Source organism: Denticeps clupeoides, unplaced genomic scaffold (genome assembly GCF_900700375.1).
Source record: "Denticeps clupeoides unplaced genomic scaffold, fDenClu1.1, whole genome shotgun sequence".
NCBI classification, from domain to species: Eukaryota; Metazoa; Chordata; class Actinopteri; order Clupeiformes; family Denticipitidae; genus Denticeps; species Denticeps clupeoides.
The window spans coordinates 13637-35043 of NW_021629979.1; the positions used below are offsets into that span (position 1 = coordinate 13637).

At 40.4% G+C, this 21407-nt stretch overlaps 11 pseudogenes; all 11 read right to left on the minus strand.

The window, feature by feature from the left end:
- Window positions 1-14404: 14404 nt before the first annotated feature.
- On the minus strand, window positions 14405-14523 carry LOC114778880 (uncharacterized; annotated as a pseudogene).
- Window positions 14524-15897: 1374 nt separating this feature from the next.
- Window positions 15898-16016, minus strand: LOC114778887 (uncharacterized; annotated as a pseudogene).
- Window positions 16017-16178: 162 nt separating this feature from the next.
- On the minus strand, window positions 16179-16297 carry LOC114778904 (uncharacterized; annotated as a pseudogene).
- Window positions 16298-16459: 162 nt separating this feature from the next.
- Window positions 16460-16578, minus strand: LOC114778882 (uncharacterized; annotated as a pseudogene).
- Window positions 16579-17298: 720 nt separating this feature from the next.
- On the minus strand, window positions 17299-17417 carry LOC114778892 (uncharacterized; annotated as a pseudogene).
- Window positions 17418-17577: 160 nt separating this feature from the next.
- On the minus strand, window positions 17578-17696 carry LOC114778905 (uncharacterized; annotated as a pseudogene).
- A 795-nt stretch (window positions 17697-18491) lies between these two features.
- On the minus strand, window positions 18492-18610 carry LOC114778896 (uncharacterized; annotated as a pseudogene).
- Window positions 18611-18771: 161 nt separating this feature from the next.
- LOC114778881 (uncharacterized) lies at window positions 18772-18890 on the minus strand (annotated as a pseudogene).
- Window positions 18891-19703: 813 nt separating this feature from the next.
- On the minus strand, window positions 19704-19822 carry LOC114778906 (uncharacterized; annotated as a pseudogene).
- A 162-nt stretch (window positions 19823-19984) lies between these two features.
- LOC114778890 (uncharacterized) lies at window positions 19985-20103 on the minus strand (annotated as a pseudogene).
- A 161-nt stretch (window positions 20104-20264) lies between these two features.
- On the minus strand, window positions 20265-20383 carry LOC114778907 (uncharacterized; annotated as a pseudogene).
- Between the last annotated feature and the right edge of the window lie 1024 nt (window positions 20384-21407).

A 21407-nucleotide genomic window follows, 5' to 3' on the forward strand; every position in this document is an offset into this window, starting at 1 on the left:
ATGACACCCCTTTCCCCACGCACATCCCTCCCCGGGTTCATCACACATTCTTCCCCGACACCTAGCAGAGTCTCATATTGACACACACACACACACACACACACACACACACACACACACACACACACAGACCAAAACAGAAACCTTATTTAAATGATATATGTTTTAAAAACTGTTTCTAGTTAAAGAAAAACTATTTTGGCTTCAAACAATGTTAATTTCATACCCCTACTGTTAAAATAAATGAAACCGTTTTATGATTTCCCTCACCCACACACACACACACACACACACACACACACACACACACACACACACACACACACACACACACACAGACCCCTAGCACATCCTCCAACAAAGCTTTTTAACACCTAACGCAACATATGTTTTTACAACGTGAGTCATCTGGTTTCACCATTCTCGCAAACACCGAATCACGTGGGACTTACAAATCTCACGTGCGCACACACACACACACAGAGGCCTATTTAACAAGAGAGGCCCACGAGGTCTTCATTCAAACGGTTCGACATCGCAAGGATCATCACCGACTATGGACTCTCAGTAAGTTTTTCATAACACATAAACTATAAGTCTTGTTACAACGTATGTGTGTGTTTTATTTATTTATTTGTTAATAGGTGTAACTTTTCTGTAGAACCACTCGAAGGACCATCAAACCTGGCATGTTTTGAAACACCGGGGTTCGAAAGTCTATGGACCGAGGGTTTTGGTGCGGGTGATTCTGAACCACAAATTTCATACCAAGGTAATTGTAAAAACCACAGATCCTACTAATAATAATACCACTACATAGTTGTGAGTGTGTGTTTTTGACCGTGTATGCATTCTAATAGCAGAACATTATCCAAATTACAACGTTGTAACCGAGGATGTTGGATGCTCAGCCGACAGTTTAGGTAATATATTTATGACTATCTAATACGGTTTTTATGAAATTTTCATCATATGGTTGTGATTGTAATATCTCTCGTTCTGTACAGCAACCATCAGACAACTAGTGGGCACCATTCCTAAGCCACGCGTTGATGATACAGGGGTCGACAAGCCGTCAGGTCGGAAGGCTACACGCAAACGCAAGCACCTAGCTCCCGTGGTGGATCTGTGCGTGGAAAAGGCACAAAAACATATGGTGAAAAAGCCGCAAGGTGTGTATTACATATGTTTTAACACAATTTATTATTATTTTAATAAAATATTGACAATCAGGTTTGATAAAACTATCAGGAAAGAAGACGAAAACAGCTTTCAAGCTCCCGGAAAAGCCAGAAGGTGTGTATTTACATGGTTTTAACGCAATCGTTATTTTAATGAAATATTAAATTTTAACATCGTGTGATTTTGTTACAGGTAGAATCCCCGTAAACGTTGATCTCGACTTTGTCACCGATTGGACCAACGCTGATTACAAAGCGTGGGATGCTGTAGATTTTGCCAGATCAGACATCGCTACGCAAACAGAACCAAACCACATCGACCCACAGAGGTACCGGCGGTTTTCTAATCATTCTGAATGCTGTGTATGCCTTAAACAGGTATTAGATAACATTGTTAAGGTGTATGACTTGCAAGAAAAGTTGATTAGTACTGTGGGGATTATAGCCAAAGCTGTAGAACATACATCAGATCTGAAGCGTGTTGATTGGTCATCGTTATCAACGGTTTTGTTGCGTTTAAGTGGCATTTCACGTGTGTAAGTGGTGTTTTAAACCTTGTTGTCAACCATAATGGAGTCGTCTAAACGTCAATGTATTGGTGGTGATGCAGTGGACAATTTTAATAAAACACTACACGACATGTTAAACGTCGAGACATGGGGGGAAATTGAGATGTTTAATAATGTTTTACATCAAATTCAAAATGGTTGTGGTGCTGAATCTGATCCAGTATCCTTAGAAGGATCGTCGATAAGGCATGCTGTGATAGACGGGTATCATGTTACACATAAACCACGGTTCAATGGGGTGGTACTGCGTCGTGATATTAATTTCAGATCCGTTTCGAGCAGCGACATAACATCATATATTTCACACATCCACGATGTATTCAAAGACATCGTAAAATTCTCACACACACTGGCCGGACAGAGCGGTGTTTTCGACGTCGCACTGAGTGGCGATACCCTGGTTTCAGATGTTAATGCGATCCTTTCACCCGCGAATAACCATTCGTATGAAATTCTGATGGACGCCATCGAAAAAATAATCCAAAGCAATAAAAAAATCATGTGCGATGAGACACTACACCTGACTGTTTCAATCGCTAGAGGTCGTGATGGGGGCGCACGGCGTAAATTGCGTGATTTGGCTCATGATCAGATAATAAGCAAGAACAGGATGAATCTATTCTGCCCCGTTAATGTCACAAACCAATTGTGCTTCGCGATATGCCTGGCAAATTTTGTAAACCCTGAGAAACCAACAGCTTATTTAGAAAAATTGGCTGCCACATTTCAGACACGGTGTGGACTACCTATTCACCATAAAGTCGGCTTTAATGATGTTCCAAAATTTGAGAGCTTATTGGACATCAAGATTGTGATCTTTTACAGATCAGACGTAGGGGTGTTGCAGAAATTTCAAACTAGCACTGTACCGCATACAAAAACAGCCTTTTTATACATACACGACAGCCATTACTACGGAATATTAAACCTCAAGGCGTTCATGGGGGTGCCGTATGTCTGTGAATTCTGCTATGCCGGTTACACTTCGTTCCGAGAGCATGGTTGCAAATACAGGTGTGATGTTTGTAACGACCCCGGATGCCCTTCAAGGGTCACAGGTTCGAGATATTGCTCGTCTTGTGGGAGGTTTTGCAAGTCTGATTATTGTTTTGACAAACATAAACAGCCGCGTCCTATGAAGAGCGATCCTGGCGTGGTGGCGTCAAATTGTGATCTTACAAAATTTTGTAAGAATTGTAACAGGCGTTACCACGTTAGTGTTAAAAAACCCAAACCACACACGTGTCCGACACCACACTGTGTTCATTGTCGTGAAGAACTGATTCCAGACGCTAAGCATGAATGCTTCATACAACCCATTAGATTGAAGGAGACAAACAACCACTACATTTTTTTTGATTTTGAAACACGTTTCGAGAACGGCAAACATCATGCAAATTTTGTTTGCGCAATTACATTTACAGGTGTGGAGTTCACGGCTGAGGGTGACGGGTGTGTGCGTGAATTTGTGAATTGGCTCCGTCGACCGAGGTTCAACGGTTTCACATTTTTAGCACACAACGCTGCAGGGTTTGATAATTTCATACTTTTGGAATATTACTCCAAAAACGGGATCAAACTAGATGTGACAATGACTGGATGCCGTCTGATATTCATGTATGATGCATGTTTTAAACAGCGTTTTATCGACAGCTATTCTTTTCTACCGATGAGTCTGGCAAAAACAACAGCTGCGTTAAATCTCACCACCACAGAAAAGGGTTATTTCCCACACAAGTTTAACACACGCTCAAACAGCCATTACATAGGCCCATACCCGGATAAGACCTTTTATGGATATGACAACATGTCCAATGCTGGCAGACGTGAATTTGATGACTGGTACATCGAATCAGCGTGCGGTGTTTTTGATTTTCAGAAGGAACTCCGTTTCTACGGTCGAAACGACGTCGTGCTGTTAAGAGAGGCGTGTCTGAAATACCGTGACGAGTTCATAGAATGCACGGGTCTAGACCCTTTTGGTCAAACCACGTTGGCGTCGTGCTGCATGGCTGTATACAAAACACACTACCTACCGCGTGATACACTCGCTCTTACACATAACAACGCGTACACAAGCCAAAACAAGGCATTTTCAGACATTAGCATCGAATGGCTGGAATATGTCAAAACAACCAGGCATGTGCACATCCAACACGCTCTGACAGAGGGTGAGGTTGTGGTTGGGAAATACTGTCTTGACGGCTATTATGAAAAAAATGGTCGTAAATACGGTTTAGAATTTAATGGGTGTATGCATCACGGACATGATTGTAAATACACACCCACCCAGACTCATCCTTTGTCAAGGCTCCCGTACAGTGTTTTAAGAAGGCAATTTGATGATAAGATTGAAACCCTCACCAAGGTGTACGGCTTAAAAGTCGAAGTTATGTGGGAGTGCCAGTGGCGTCGTTTAAAACAGGTCGAACCATCAGTCATAGAGTTCATGTCGACATATGCACACCCCAGTCGTCTAAAGCCGAGAGACAGCCTCTTTGGCGGTCGAACGAATGCGTACAAACTCTATCACAAAACATCGGACGGTGAAAAAATTCGTTACTTTGATTTCACCAGTCTCTACCCCGTTTTGTCAATCATCAAAGGAATATCCGATCGGCCACCCACAGATCATTTTGAAAGACTTTGATAGTCTCGAAAATTACTATGGGTTGGTTAAAGCAACGGTGTACCCGCCACGTGGTCTCTTACACCCTGTGTTGCCATACCGATGCGGCGGCAAACTAATGTTCCCGCTTTGTAGAACATGTTGTCATCTTGAGAATCAAGCGTCACCATGTACTCATACTGACGGCGAGAGATCTCTTTCGGGTTGTTGGGTCAGCATTGAATTGATGAAAGCTGTACAGATGGGCTATGTTTTGGCAGAGATTCATGAAGTGTGGCATTTTGAACAAAGATCAGAAACGTTGTTTGCAGATTATGTGAAAACGTTTCTACAATACAAGCAGGAAGCCAGTGGGTACCCGCCGGGGGTTGTGACGGATGTTGAAAAGCATGCATACATTGAAGATTATTTTCAAAAACAGGGTATCCGTCTGAATCCTGAAAAAATCTGTTCAAACCCTGCAAGGAGAAATATTAACAAACTCCTATTGAACTCACTTTGGGGCCGATTTTCAATGCGGGAAAACCTTCCATACACAGAGTTGTTGAAAGATCCTGACGACTTTTCGCGATACATTTTTGGGGGCGGTCGTGAAATCACACATTTTGCATTTGTCTCGGACGAAGTGGCATTGGTTCAGTGGCGTTATGCAGACGGTTATGGCGCTCAAATGCGTGACATTAATGTGTTTCTTGGAGCGTTTACAACGGCTCATGCACGCCTAGAATTATATTCTGTGATGGAGAAATTGGGTGATCGGCTGCTGTACAGCGACACAGACAGTCTAATCTTTGTCTCAAAAGATGGTGACTGGGAGCCACCCCTAGGTCCATATCTGGGCGATCTTACTGACGAGGTAGGCCCCGGGGATTACATTACAGAATTTTGTTCAGGCGGTCCGAAAACATATGGTTACATCACCGCTAACGGTAAGACATCCATGAAGGCCAAGGGTATCACTCTCAATGCTGAAAATTCAAAAGCTGTAAATCTACGCTCTCTGGTTGATTTGGTTAACAGCTATGTAATAGATGGAGACCGGTCGCAACATGTTTTAACACGCACAAACACAATTACCAGGAATAAAAGACACCTCACATTACATAACAAATCAGATGTCAAAAGGTTCAAAGTTGTGTACAACAAACGAGTCCTGCTCCCAGACTTTACGACGCTCCCCTATGGGTATTGACACAAGATGACTTTGAGAGATGTCACAGGTAAATATGTAAATAAAACATTTTTTTTTTTTTTTTATGTCTGTAACATCTGTATATATGTACAGTTTTCTATTATTTGTATCTGTGTGATTTTCAACATGTTTGTAACATATTGTATATATGGATGTTTGCATTATTTGCATATGTGTGATTTTTTCAATATGTCTGTGACATTTGTATGTTTATATTTGTATTTTTATGCTATTATATGCATGTGTGTTATTTTCTACAATAAAAATTTATGTGTGTCATCTCAGGATTCGATCTCAGATTGCAACATCCGTTCTCGTGTATAGTAAGCGGACCATCAAACTCTGGAAAGACGTTTTTTGTGAAAGCGTTAATAGCCGATGCCGACCGCTTAATATCTACAACGATTGAAAACATTGTCTACATTTACGACTGCTGGCAACCTCTTTATGACGAGTTGTTAAAAATTAGGAATATTAATTTTATACAAGGTATTCCTGACACACTATCGGACGACCAACTCTTGCCGCCGACCAAACCATCGCTATTAATTATCGATGACTTAATGGATGTTGCGAGTGGCAATAAGCAGGTTGAAAAAGTGTTTACACAATACGTGCATCATAGAAATCTCAGCGCTATCTACATGGTTCAGAATTTGTTTTTTCAGGGGAAATCCAGCAGAACAATCAGTTTAAACACAAATTACCTAATACTTTTCAAAAACCCAAGAGACAATACACAGATTGCTGTATTAGCGAGACAGATGTATCCGGGTAATACCAAATTCTTCCTTGAATGTTTTAAAAACGCTACTGAAAAACCCTTTGGCTACCTCATGATTGATTATAAATCTAGAACACCTGACACACTTCGTCTCAGAACGGATCTGCTTTCAGAGTATCCGGTGGTCTATGTTCAGAAAAAAAGAGTTTAGACGCTGATATGTCTAATCGTCTTTATAGAAATCTGCCGCTTCTAAAACTCTTACTTAAGGCTAAGCCGATACAGAGACGTCTCATTTTACAAGAATCTTCGAATGAGTTGATTCTAACCTTATGCGAAGTGGCTTTGAATGTGCTCAGCGGTACAATACCATTGACAAAGTCACAATATAAAAAGTTGGAAAAAAAGAAAAAAGCTATAAAATTCATAGCCGATAAAAAAATTGGTGTGTTAAGAAAGAAATATGTGATCAATCAAGAGGGCGGGTTCCTTTTACCTCTGTTAAGCGTCGCAGTTCCCTTTATAAGCAGTTTAATAGCGTCAAGACAGGGGGGCTAATGGAACACGCTGAAAGGATGTATTTGGTACCCCAGCGACAGCTGGACAGGTTAAAATACGATGGTGCACCTATACCTCTGAGACAACGCGCAGAAATGATTTGGATGCATCGATAAAAAGTGTTTTGGACAGAACTGATTTGGGGGATTATGAAAAAGCCAAATTATACTCGACACTCTTGCAGAGGTATATATCGGTGGTTAAGCAGGGTGATCATGAGACTAAATCGATAACGCTTAACCTACCACAGGCATCTGAAAATGTACAGACATCACCCACAGAAGCAACGACCGTTGATGACGACGCTACGGTTAAAGAGGTTTTACAAAATGTACCGCAGAGAAGTAAAAGGAATGTCCGGTATATATTAGAAAAAATGATGAAATCACAGGGGGTTGCTGCATGGGGTAAAGATGGCGAATTTGTTTTCAACGGTACGATCATTCCAGGATCTCACATTTTCGATTTGGTTAAGAACGTTACCACGTCTCAATCTATGAATCCTCATAGGAGACCCGAGGGGTGGCGTGAATTCCTGAGTGCTATAGCAATGTTGAACATACCTCTTTCTACGGTTCCAAACAGACGTGTTAAAGATGAGGTCAATTCATTTAAAAACATTAACAAGACTTTTACCACCCGTGATGATGATGGTGATTCAGAACCACCCGTGTTTTCATCGCCACGTTTAGATACAAGCGCATGGTTACATTTTTAAAAAGTGTATACAGTCTTGTTTAAAACGTGTTTGAACATGCGATGACAATAAACAAACTTGATGATACATATATTTGTTTTTCGACTCATTTATTTAGAATAAGATTTTTTCATAAACACCTCACCAGATTGTATACATTGAGAGTTTTTAAACATATCACAATTATAGACATGCGGGTGTAGTTTTTTCACAAATAGCGAGACCTTTTTATCATTTTTAGTCAAGTCATTGGAATATTTAGATAAAACATCTTCATAGCTCAAACCCTTTGACATGTGGTAGAGAAAGAATACACAGTGTTCGCCGCACGTAACCGATGATAAATCCTGAACCTGTTTATTTGAAAATTGTACATTGTAACATGTAGTTTTTAGAAATTTATAAACGGTTGACGGAAACATCTTGCTGTCTGGCCTGTTTCCAAAACTGTCAAAAAAACAACCGACGCGGTCTTCAGTTATGTACACAGCTAACCAGTGTTCACCCGGTTGGTCCGAACTGTGTGTGTTAATTATCACAGATGCTGGTAATGTTGCCACAGGTCTTTTGGGTAATTGGTCGGACGGCAGTACGCCTAAAAAACACGTGTTTGTGGAGATTTTGTCCATAATATTTAATAGTTGTACGGTGTTCATTAATTCAGTAGTGGTCCACAAGAATCTGCCTGCGATTGGACACTTCAATCATGCTATCAAATATAGCGTAAACTATTAAATTGATAGTGTTTCGAAGCGGTTGTCTAAAACGCATTTCCAATCTGATGTTCCCTGATCTAATTAACGACATGTGTTGGCTGCATTCTTCGTCCGGCGTGAGGTTAAAAGCGTAGAGTGTGTAACCGTTCAAGAAATCCTCTCTGTCGATAGACAACGCCCGATTTTTTAGATGTCTGCCGGTTGATAACGCCAACTGATAAAACTCTCTTATAGCAGAACCTTCTATGTACTGTGGTTGAAACGGCTTGGCAGGGAATTGCTGTCCGTCCACATACACTGCTAGGAATTCTAAATCATAATGTTTGAATGCAAAAGGGTTTTTAGCATAAGATCCTGAAAATGCGTCATTATCAACCATCCCAATCACAATGGCTTTTGGTAGTGTCCCCAAAAACAGGTTTTCCTGATTAGCGACGCGTGTTCCGGCGGGCACTGAGAAATTTTTTAAGTATACCCTGTCGATAGGGTATTTAGCTGTTGCTGTGAGTAATGCCTGCGCGTGTCCCAACCTGACAGCGGGTGACACTGAAACCTTTTTAACAAACATGGACGCTGCCAGTATGTTAATTTTATAACCCAAATTGTCACTGCGCATTAAGCAAAATTCATCTTTAGCACGTGTTAATCGAATTTTTATATCAACGCCGTTCAACATGAGTTTTTCTTGAAAAAAGATATCGCTGTGTATGGGAGATAATAATTCAACAACGCTACTAGCATTAGTGAATGCGGCCCTCTTGTTCAACCCCCGGTTTGCTCCAGCCGGATCCGCAGTATCCATATGACCCGCAGTATCCTTGTAAAATAGGCCCGCTGAGAAAAGCGTTTCTAACGCATGACGGTCATAATTTATCAAACATTCAACAATACTTCTGTACGGGTAAGTATTTGAACTCTGTGAGATCAGCCGATCCCCCAGGGATACGTCGACCTGTGAAAATATTGTAGCTCCGGGGTAATTAACCAAGCCGACTGGTGCCCCCTCATCTACATCGGTGCCGTCCGGTTTAGTGATCTTGAGTCTTGTGTATAAAAGTGTATTGTTTAAATCAATATAGTCTTCACCGTTTCCAGCTATGAAAAACTCCAGGGGTGCCGAGTCAGTCAGTGCCGAGATAGGCGGCACTTCGATGTATGTACTTTTTTCTATAGACAACTGCGTCATGGGGACTGTAAACAAATCCAACTCTGACTTTACGCATTCATCGGACATCCCGTGTATTAACGCCATGACTAAAAGATGTTTTTTAAATTTCTTTTAGTCCGATACTCATGCATGCGTTGTTTACCCCTCGAGTTTCTTTTAGACACTGAGTTTTGTTTCTTCTTTACATTGCTTTTCTTGCCATGTGTGATTCGTTTTACACCCGGCGGTTTGTGTTCATATCGCCTGTTCATTACCATCATACCTGAACCATCTTGTCCAACATCATTTTGTCTAGGTCTCATGACATTCGTTACTACATCGGTAACAATGTTCTTTGCCGCCGATTTTAGATGGGGTTTTGCTATAGCGAAACCTTTTTTCAATAGCGGTAGTGCCATTCGGAAAAGACCTCGGAAAATACCGCCAAGCCCTGCGCCGTACATGGAAGGGGCGCCATAAAAACCTGGAATCCCACCCCCAGCTTGGTTTTGATAATACGTCACATAACGATGAGGGTCTATCGTGTACGGATTAAAAGCCTTCATAGTTTCTCAAATTCTTTGAGATTGCTTCGTGGGTCTGAAGTGTAGTTTTGTAACCACCTTGCCGTACTTAAATGGTATGACACAATTCTGATCTGATTTCACTTCTACAGCTATATCGCTGATGTGTGATTTCGAAACACGTACGTAGTGCGCTCTGTCATACTTGACTGTGACAAACTCTTTGTTTTTCCCGGTTATATGTACACATCGTAGAAGGGGTACAAAATAGTCACCCACCGCCTGATATTCTATAAAGTCTGTATAGACAAAAAGGCTATATTCGCCACCATACAGGTCGGCCGGATATGATGCATATGCTCGACTCAACGGATCCACAGTAATGCTTGCGTCAAAAAATTCGTTATTCTTAAATCCTAAAATAATCCTAAGCTTGCCTGATATCGCTATGGTGACAGGTTTGTTCGAATAGACATAAACCTTATTAATAAGGTCATCATAACCAAATGTAACGCCGTGTACCCTGGTATAGCCGCTTATCTCTTTGACTATGTCTGTAATGCTTGTGTAATAACCTACGCGTATTGTAACATCCAATCTCTCCCCTGTTATATTATTAGTCAAAAAGATGATTTTGTCATCCTCTCCAAAAGTCGGCCATGATCGCGGGTACTGGAATTCAATCAGCGCTACTTCCCAATCGCCCTTTAAAATAATAGGTTTCGCGAGTTTGGTCCTATACTTTGATATGGTATTATCAGGATATACGCTCTGTGAGGCATTACACGGCAGGGTTACATAAAAGCCTTCGTCCCCCATGGCGTTGTTTTATCGTGAATGAAAGACTGATTCTGGAACAAACTATTTAAACATCTACTACGTCTTTTTCATCAACCCAAGAGTTAAATTTTTCAGGCCACCCCAACCACTTCACAAAGACCATGCGTCTTTTCCCCATGTTCTTCCTTTCCAAAATTTTCTCAACTTTAAACGGTTTATTACTGATTAGTCTGATCTTTTGCAATTCTTCTTCATAAAAGGTACCGTCTATTATATCGCCGTCATAATCTACCAATTTGTAGACCGGTGGATTACGCGGGATACATGCTGATATAGTAAAGAATTCATCTGTGAAGTTTTGTTCATATCCTTTTGTGAATGCACCTCTTGCTTTAGAAATTCTTACAACGTCGCCTGTTTTGTAATTGAACGTAACATTTTTCTGCTTCGCATCGTTCACACCGTACAATGACTGAAACACTCGTGCTTCATTTGTAGAGCAGACCTGTGCAGGTTTCATTTTAATGCTACGATGGTAGCTTGCATTGTATGATTTTATTAAATCAGGAAGTACGTCTATATACCTTTTAGAATTGACCGATGTCAGATATCGCCACATTCTACCCTTAATAGTCCTGTTAAAACGTTCGATAACGCTTGCCTTTAATTCGCTACCTGTGGCAAAATGGGTGATGCTGTGTTTTCTCATTAGATTTTGAAATCCTTTGTTGAAAAACTCCTTTCCTCGATCGGTCTGTAATTTTTGAGGTACTCGTCCTTCCTTTAGAATAGTTTCAAATGCTCTAGTCACCTCAGCTCCGGTCTTGTTTTTTAAAATACGACCCCACGCATGTTTACTAAAAACATCTATACACGTTAACATGAATTTATAACCATCGTTTTCCTTTGAATACATAGACATGTCAACAAGATCTGCTTGGAATTGTTTGTCTATACCATACACCACGACTCTATTCCGCTTGTATTTTAAACGCGCTGGTTTGTGTAACGTGTATGCATCCTCCCCTGATAACCAGTCAGAAACCGTCTTATTAGACAACCTGACCCCTGTATTTTTAAACACGGCATCTTTTAACCTTGTTTTACCACCGAAGGAGCCCTCGCTGTCTGGCGTATAGTAGTATTTTTTTAAAAGGTCAGTCATGATGGTTGCTTCGTGAAATAATGACACATTCTATTTTGGCCACACATTATTTATTTTCAAATTATGCGTTGTCGAGGTAATGTAAAAATTTCACACATACGTCTAAATCACTCTCAATAAGGTATAAACATTCATCATGACATTTTCAGATTTAACAAATCTTTTGACAGACTGAAACCCATGTTTACAGAACAGTCTTCTCACCCCAGCTCTTTAGCGCTTCATAAATTACATCAGCACTTTGTGAGTCAGCAAGTCTCTCAGTCATCTGATCCAGCCTCTGGAAAAAGAAAGGTTCATCTTCTAATTCGTAGGCCAGCGCCCCCACAGCACCGTTGATTTTCTGAGGATGTACGTAGAGGCCGCACGCTGTTAGAACGTTTGTGATGAGGTGGTGCGTCTCAGGCTGGAAAAGTCTCTGCTTTATCTTGTCCATGTTGGTAATGTAGAAATATCCCTCCGGCTCATAGAGACACGGGTGTTGGGTCTGACTCGGATGGTCCACCATGCATCCATAACAGGTTTCCCGCAGCAGTCGTACGATAATGTTTTGAAGGATTCTGCACACGCAAAACTTTATGGTTTTAAAAGCTTTTAGTGTGGAACTAGTCAATTCGTCGCCATCCCATGGGTTTGAGACATCGCCCACATGTGTCGCAGCCGGTGGTGGCTTCTCATCAGAGGTTTGCAACGACGGGTTGTCTACCAATGGTCCAGGCATGTATGTCAAATTCTGCAACCCCAGACTGTCACCCAGTTTGTCGATCCAACAACAGTCTTCAACAGCATCAGATGCACCATTCAGTCTAACAGCCATGACTTGACAGAACCTGTGATCACCCAGATTGTGTTAGGGGTCTGAGGTCCTGTTCTGCTTTTTAATGGTTAGCCGGTGTGGGGGGTGGTTCAGGGTGTGACGTGGCATTGTCACACTCCGCCTCCCCATGAAAAAGACACACCCTGATTTCGTTGTATCCGGCCAAAATCTCGCTCCATTTAAACAATCTGTCAATCTTCTTGAAGACGTTGTGGAGTATGGCCACATCACACCACGGGTACATCACTTTCACATCCTTTGGCGATCCATACACACGGCGTTCACAGTCAGGCACCACACGACTGACATTCTTACCACTACACACGTAAATGTAAGACTCTGATTTCTGCTCTTGACATCCACCACACATGTAGTAGTGGTTTTGATCCGTAGCACCGGTCCACGATATGTAGAAAGGCCCCGTATTTACATCTTCAATCTTTTTCCACCCGTTATTCTTGAACAAACACCAGTCTTCAGCATAAAACGACACACACAATTGGTCGTCCGGTGTATACTCCTGGTCCGTGTCCACCGAGTACAGTCTCACATGACGCTCCTTCTTGTCAAAAATATAACCGCCGACACGTCCATCGGATAACATCCATTCGTATTCTTCACAGCCACCAGGGTTCTGAAGAAAACTCACCAAGGATCGTGGCCTTCTCCTTTTTGGCGCAAATGGTGTATCACAAACTATCCTGTTTGTAACAGGCGTAGGCGTAATACGTCTCTTCATAGCTGCACCAAGTGGGCTCCCCATTGTAACAGAATCTGTTGTACTCTGTTCAGAGACATCCTACGCCTCTTTTATTACCCTATGCATCCGTGGTAAACACACACACACACACAACACATTAGCCATATGTATGGGTTGGGTTAGAGAAGGGTCAGGGAGAAGGGAAGGAGGTCATAAATTACGCGCAGGGTCCGATGGAGAAGGCAGAAAAGGGAGAAGGCCATAAATTACGCGCACTGTGTCCAGTGTCCAGTGGAGAAGGGGAGAATGTAGAAGGGTAGATGGTCATAAATCACGCGCTTTTTCCTCATACAGATATGCCATCAATCATTTTTGACATAAAGTATATAATTATTACTACTCCTATTGCCGACTCCCTGTTATAAAAATCCGCTTAATATGAAATATCAGATATTAAATTGACATCAGGGTGCGTAGCACCTGAAGGCCGAGGGCTGGAAAACCCCACCTAATCGATTCAGCTCCACCCCACTCTATAGCCAAGCCTGTGAATGATCGTTGTAGAGCACACACAGACAAAGAAACCTGAAGAGAAGTTAAAAAAAAAAAAAAAAGAAAAAAATGGCGGGAAAACATATCAAAGAAAGAAAATGCCCCTTAACTTACTTTAAAAAAAGTTAACAAAGTGATGTAAATACTTTTATTTAAAAAGTTTTCAATAGTTAAAGCTTACTGCACCTGGCATTCCTACGTAGTCTCCCATCCAAGTACTAACCAGGCCCAGGCCTTCTTAGCTTCTGAGATCAGACAAGATTGGTCAATCTTCAGCTGGCATGTCTGTAAGCAAACTCTGCTTGAAAATCTTGGACTTTAAACAAAAGGGCTTTGAAAACATTATAAAGTGCGAAAACTCCCGCTTTACTGTCAAATTATGATGGAGAAAAGGCAAAAAAAGCTAACAAAGCCATGTAAATACTTTCATTTTAAATGTTTTTCAATAGTTAAAGCTTACAGCACCTGGTATTCCCAGGTAGTCTCCCATCCAAGTACTAACCAGGCCCAAGCCTTCTTAGCTTCTGAGATCAGACAAGATTGGGCATTCTTTAGCTGGTTTGTCCGTACACAAACTCTGCTTGAAAATCTTGAACTTTAAACCAAAGGGGCTTGAACACATATCAAAGAGTGAAAACTCCCGCTTTACTGTCAAATTATGATGGAGAAAAGGCAAAAAAACCTAACAAAGCCATGTAAATACTTTCATTTTAAAAGTTTTTCAATAGTTAAAGCTTACAGCACCTGGTATTCCCAGGTAGTCTCCCATCCAAGTACTAACCAGGCCCAAGTCTTCTTAGCTTCTGAGATCAGACAAGATTGGGCATTCTTTAGCTGGTTTGTCCGTACACAAACTCTGCTTGAAAATCTTGAACTTTAAACCAAAGGGGCTTGAACACATATCAAAGAGTGAAAACTCCCGCTTTACTGTCAAATTATGATGGAGAAAAGGCATAAAAGTTGGAGTGGTAAGCTTTTATTTGCAAAACAACAAATAAAGTGCACACCTTCTAGAGGCAATGCAATACTGGGTCGATGAATAAAGCGGATGGAGCAGGCCCTATTGCCGACTCCCTGTTATAAAAATCCGCTTAATATGAAATATCAGATATTAAATTGACATCAGGGTGCGTAGCACCTGAAGGCCGAGGGCTGGAAAACCCCACCTAATCGATTCAGCTCCACCCCACTCCATAGCCAAGCCTGTGAATGATCGTTGTAGAGCACACACAGACAAAGAAACCTGAAGAGAAGTTAAAAAAAAAAAAAAAAAAAAAGAAAAAAGGCGGGAAAACATACTAAAGAAAGAAAGTACCCCTTAACTTACTTTAAAAAAGTTAACAAAGTGATGTAAATACTTTCATTTTAAAAGTCTTACAATAGTTAAAGCTTACAGCACCTGGCATTCCCATGTAGTCTCCCATCCAAGTACTAACCAGGCCCAAGCCTTCTTAGCTTCTGAGATCAGACAAGATTGGCATTCTTCAGCTGGTTTGTCCGTACACAAACTCTGCTTGAAAATCTTGAACTTTAAACCAAAAGGGCTTTGAAAACATTATAAAGTGCGAAAACTCCCGCTTTACTATCAAATTATGAAGGAGAAAAGGCAAAAAAAGCTAACAAAGCCATGTAAATACTTTCATTTTAAAAGTTTTTCAATAGTTAAAGCTTACAGCACCTGGCATTCCCATGTAGTCTCCCATCCAAGTACTAACCAGGCCCAAGCCTTCTTAGCTTCTGAGATCAGAGAAGATTGGGCATTCTTCAGCTGGTTTGTCCGTACACAAACTCTGCTTGAAAATCTTGAACTTTAAACCAAAAGGGCTTTGAAAACATTATAAAGTGCGAAAACTCCCGCTTTACTATCAAATTATGATGGAAAAAAAGGCAAAAAAGCTAACAAAGCCATGTAAATACTTTCATTTTAAAACTTTTTCAATAGTTAAAGCTTACAGCACCTGGTATTCCCATGTAGTCTCCCATCCAAGTACTAACCAGGCCCAAGCCTTCTTAGCTTCTGAGATCAGACAAGATTGGGCATTCTTCAGCTGGTTTGTCCGTACACAAACTCTGCTTGAAAATCTTGAACTTTAAACCAAAAGGGCTTTGAAAACATTATAAAGTGCGAAAACTCCCGCTTTACTATCAAATTATGAAGGAGAAAAGGCAAAAAAAAGCTAACAAAGCCATGTAAATACTTTCATTTTAAAAGTTTTTCAATAGTTAAAGCTTACAGCACCTGGCATTCCCATGTAGTCTCCCATCCAAGTACTAACCAGGCCCAAGCCTTCTTAGCTTCTGAGATCAGACAAGATTGGGCATTCTTCAGCTGGTTTGTCCGTACACAAACTCTGCTTGAAAATCTTGAACTTTAAACCAAAAGGGCTTTGAAAACATTATAAAGTGCGAAAACTCCCGCTTTACTATCAAATTATGATGGAAAAAAAGGCAAAAAAAGCTAACAAAGCCATGTAAATACTTTCATTTTAAAAGTTTTTCAATAGTTAAAGCTTACAGCACCTGGTATTCCCATGTAGTCTCCCATCCAAGTACTAACCAGGCCCAAGCCTTCTTAGCTTCTGAGATCAGACAAGATTGGGCATTCTTTAGCTGGTTTGTCCGTACACAAACTCTGCTTGAAAATCTTGAACTTTAAACCAAAGGGGCTTGAACACATATCAAAGAGTGAAAACTCCCGCTTTACTGTCAAATTATGATGGAGAAAAGGCAAAAAAAACCTAACAAAGCCATGTAAATACTTTCATTTTAAAAGTTTTTCAATAGTTAAAGCTTACAGCACCTGGTATTCCCAGGTAGTCTCCCATCCAAGTACTAACCAGGCCCAAGCCTTCTTAGCTTCTGAGATCAGACAACATTGGGCATTCTTTAGCTGGTTTGTCCGTACACAAACTCTGCTTGAAAATCTTGAACTTTAAACCAAAGGGGCTTGAACACATATCAAAGAGTGAAAACTCCCGCTTTACTGTCAAATTATGAAGGAGAAAAGGCAAAAAAACCTAACAAAGCCATGTAAATACTTTCATGTTAAAAGTTTTTCAATAGTTAAAGCTTACAGCACCTGGCATTCCCATGTAGTCTACCATCCAAGTACTAACCAGGCCCAAGCCTTCTTAGCTTCTGAGATCAGACAAGATTGGGCATTCTTCAGCTGGTTTGTCCGTACACAAACTCTGCTTGAAAATCTTGAACTTTAAACCAAAAGGGCTTTGAAAACATTATAAAGTGCGAAAACTCCCGCTTTACTATCAAATTATGAAGGAGAAAAGGCAAAAAAAGCTAACAAAGCCATGTAAATACTTTCATTTTAAAAGTTTTTCAATAGTTAAAGCTTACAGCACCTGGTATTCCCATGTAGTCTCCCTTTCAAGTACTAACCAGGCCCAAGCCTTCTTAGCTTCTGAGATCAGACAAGATTGGGCAATCTTCAGCTGGCATGTCCGTAAGCAAACTCTGCTTGAAAATCTTGGACTTTAAACAAAAGGACTTTGAAAACATTATAAAGTGCGAAAACTCCCGCTTTACTATCAAATTATGATGGAGAAAAGGCAAAAAAAGCTAACAAAGCCATGTAAATACTTTCATTTTAAAAGTTTTTCAATAGTTAAAGCTTACAGCACCTGGCATTCCCATGTAGTCTCCCATCCAAGTACTAACCAGGCCCAAGCCTTCTTAGCTTCTGAGATCAGACAAGATTGGGCATTCTTCAGCTGGTTTGTCCGTACACAAACTCTGCTTGAAAATCTTGAACTTTAAACCAAAGGGGCTTGAACACATATCAAAGAGTGAAAACTCCCGCTTTACTGTCAAATTATGATGGAGAAAAGGCAAAAAGTTGGAGTGTAAGCTTTTATTTGCAATACAACAAATAAAGTGCAAACCTTCTAGAGGCAATGCAATACTGGGTCGATGAATGGAGCGGATGGAGCAGGCCCTATTGCCGACTCCATGTTCTAAAAATCCGCTTAATATGACATATCAGATATTAAACTGACATCAGGGTGCGTAGCACCTGAAGACCGAAAGCTGGAAAACCTAACCTAATCGATTCAGCTCCAAGCCTGTGAATGATCGTTGTAGAGCACACACAGACAAAGAAACCTGAAGAGAAGTTAAAAAAAAAAAAAAAAGAAAAAAATGGCGGGAAAACATATCAAAGAAAGAAAATACCCCTTAACTTACTTTAAAAAAAGTTAACAAAGTGATGTAAATACTTTTATTTAAAAAGTTTTCAATAGTTAAAGCTTACTGCACCTGGCATTCCTACGTAGTCTCCCATCCAAGTACTAACCAGGCCCAGGCCTTCTTAGCTTCTGAGATCAGACAAGATTGGGCAATCTTCAGCTGGCATGTCTGTAAGCAAACTCTGCTTGAAAATCTTGGACTTTAAACAAAAGGGCTTTGAAAACATTATAAAGTGCGAAAACTCCCGCTTTACTGTCAAATTATGATGGAGAAAAGGCAAAAAAAAGCTAACAAAGCCATGTAAATACTTTCATTTTAAATGTTTTTCAATAGTTAAAGCTTACAGCACCTGGTATTCCTAGGTAGTCTCCCATCCAAGTACTAACCAGGCCCAAGCCTTCTTAGCTTCTGAGATCAGACAAGATTGGGCATTCTTTAGCTGGTTTGTCCGTACACAAACTCTGCTTGAAAATCTTGAACTTTAAACCAAAGGAGCTTGAACACATATCAAAGAGTGAAAACTCCCGCTTTACTGTCAAATTATGATGGAGAAAAAGGCAAAAAAACCTAACAAAGCCATGTAAATACTTTCATTTTAAAAGTTTTTCAATAGTTAAAGCTTACAGCACCTGGTATTCCCAGGTAGTCTCCCATCCAAGTACTAACCAGGCCCAAGCCTTCTTAGCTTCTGAGATCAGACAAGATTGGGCATTCTTTAGCTGGTTTGTCCGTACACAAACTCTGCTTGAAAATCTTGAACTTTAAACCAAAGGGGCTTGAACACATATCAAAGAGTGAAAACTCCCGCTTTACTGTCAAATTATGATGGAGAAAAGGCATAAAAGTTGGAGTGGTAAGCTTTTATTTGCAAAACAACAAATAAAGTGCACACCTTCTAGAGGCAATGCAATACTGGGTCGATGAATAAAGCGGATGGAGCAGGCCCTATTGCCGACTCCCTGTTATAAAAATCCGCTTAATATGAAATATCAGATATTAAATTGACATCAGGGTGCGTAGCACCTGAAGGCCGAGGGCTGGAAAACCCCACCTAATCGATTCAGCTCCACCCCACTCCATAGCCAAGCCTGTGAATGATCGTTGTAGAGCACACACAGACAAAGAAACCTGAAGAGAAGTTAAAAAAAAAAAAAAAAAAAAGAAAAAAGGCGGAAAACATACTAAAGAAAGAAAGTACCCCTTAACTTACTTTAAAAAAGTTAACAAAGTGATGTAAATACTTTCATTTTAAAAGTCTTACAATAGTTAAAGCTTACAGCACCTGGCATTCCCATGTAGTCTCCATTCAAGTACTAACCAGGCCCAAGCCTTCTTAGCTTCTGAGATCAGACAAGATTGGGCAATCTTCAGCTGGCATGTCCGTAAGCAAACTCTGCTTGAAAATCTTGGACTTTAAACAAAAGGACTTTGAAAACATTATAAAGTGCGAAAACTCCCGCTTTACTATCAAATTATGATGGAGAAAAGGCAAAAAAAGCTAACAAAAGCCATGTAAATACTTTCATTTTAAAAGTTTTTCAATAGTTAAAGCTTACAGCACCTGGCATTCCCATGTAGTCTCCCATCCAAGTACTAACCAGGCCCAAGCCTTCTTAGCTTCTGAGATCAGACAAGATTGGGCATTCTTCAGCTGGTTTGTCCGTACACAAACTCTGCTTGAAAATCTTGAACTTTAAACCAAAAGGGCTTTGAAAACATTATAAAGTGCGAAAACTCCCGCCTTTACTATCAAATTATGATGGAAAAAAAGGCAAAAAAGCTAACAAAGCCATGTAAATACTTTCATTTTAAAAGTTTTTCAATAGTTAAAGCTTACAGCACCTGGTATTCCCATGTAGTCTCCCATCCAAGTACTAACCAGGCCCAAGCCTTCTTAGCTTCTGAGATCAGACAAGATTGGGCATTCTTCAGCTGGTTTGTCCGTACACAAACTCTGCTTGAAAATCTTGAACTTTAAACCAAAAGGGCTTTGAAAACATTATAAAGTGCGAAAACTCCCGCTTTACTATCAAATTATGAAGGAGAAAAGGCAAAAAAAGCTAACAAAGCCATGTAAATACTTTCATTTTAAAAGTTTTTCAATAGTTAAAGCTTACAGCACCTGGCGTTCCCATGTAGTCTCCCATCCAAGTACTAACCAGGCCCAAGCCTTCTTAGCTTCTGAGATCAGACAAGATTGGGCATTCTTCAGCTGGTTTGTCCGTACACAAACTCTGCTTGAAAATCTTGAACTTTAAACCAAAAGGGCTTTGAAAACATTATAAAGTGCGAAAACTCCCGCTTTACTATCAAATTATGATGGAAAAAAGGCAAAAAAAAGCTAACAAAGCCATGTAAATACTTTCATTTTAAAAGTTTTTCAATAGTTAAAGCTTACAGCACTGGTATTCCCATGTAGTCTCCCATCCAAGTACTAACCAGGCCCAAGCCTTCTTAGCTTCTGAGATCAGACAAGATTGGGCATTCTTCAGCTGGTTTGTCCGTACACAAACTCTGCTTGAAAATCTTGAACTTAAACCAAAGGGGCTTGAACACATATCAAAGAGTGAAAACTCCCGCTTTACTGTCAAATTATGATGGAGAAAAGGCAAAAAACCTAACAAAGCCATGTAAATACTTTCATTTTAAAAGTTTTTCAATAGTTAAAGCTTACAGCACCTGGTATTCCCAGGTAGTCTCCCATCCAAGTACTAACCAGGGCCCAAGCCTTCTTAGCTTCTGAGATCAGACAACATTGGGCATTCTTTAGCTGTTTGTCCGTACAAAAACTCTGGTTGAAAATCCTGAAACTTTAAACCAAAGGGGCTTGAACACATATCAAAGAGTGAAAACTCCCGCTTTACTGTCAAATTATGATGGAGAAAAGGCATAAAAGTTGGAGTGGTAAGCTTTTATTTGCAAAACAACAAATAAAGTGCACACCTTCTAGAGGCAATGCAATACTGGGTCGATGAATAAAGCGGATGGAGCAGGCCCTATTGCCGACTCCCTGTTATAAAAATCCGCTTAATATGAAATATCAGATATTAAATTGACATCAGGGTGCGTAGCACCTGAAGGCCGAGGGGCTGGAAACCCCACCTAATCGATTCAGCTCCACCCCCCTCCATAGCCAAGCTGGAATGATCGTTTGTAGAGCACACAAGACAAAGAAACCTGAAGAGAAGTTAAAAAAAAAAAAAAAAAAGAAAAAGGCGGGAAAACATACTAAAGAAGAAAGTACCCCTTAACT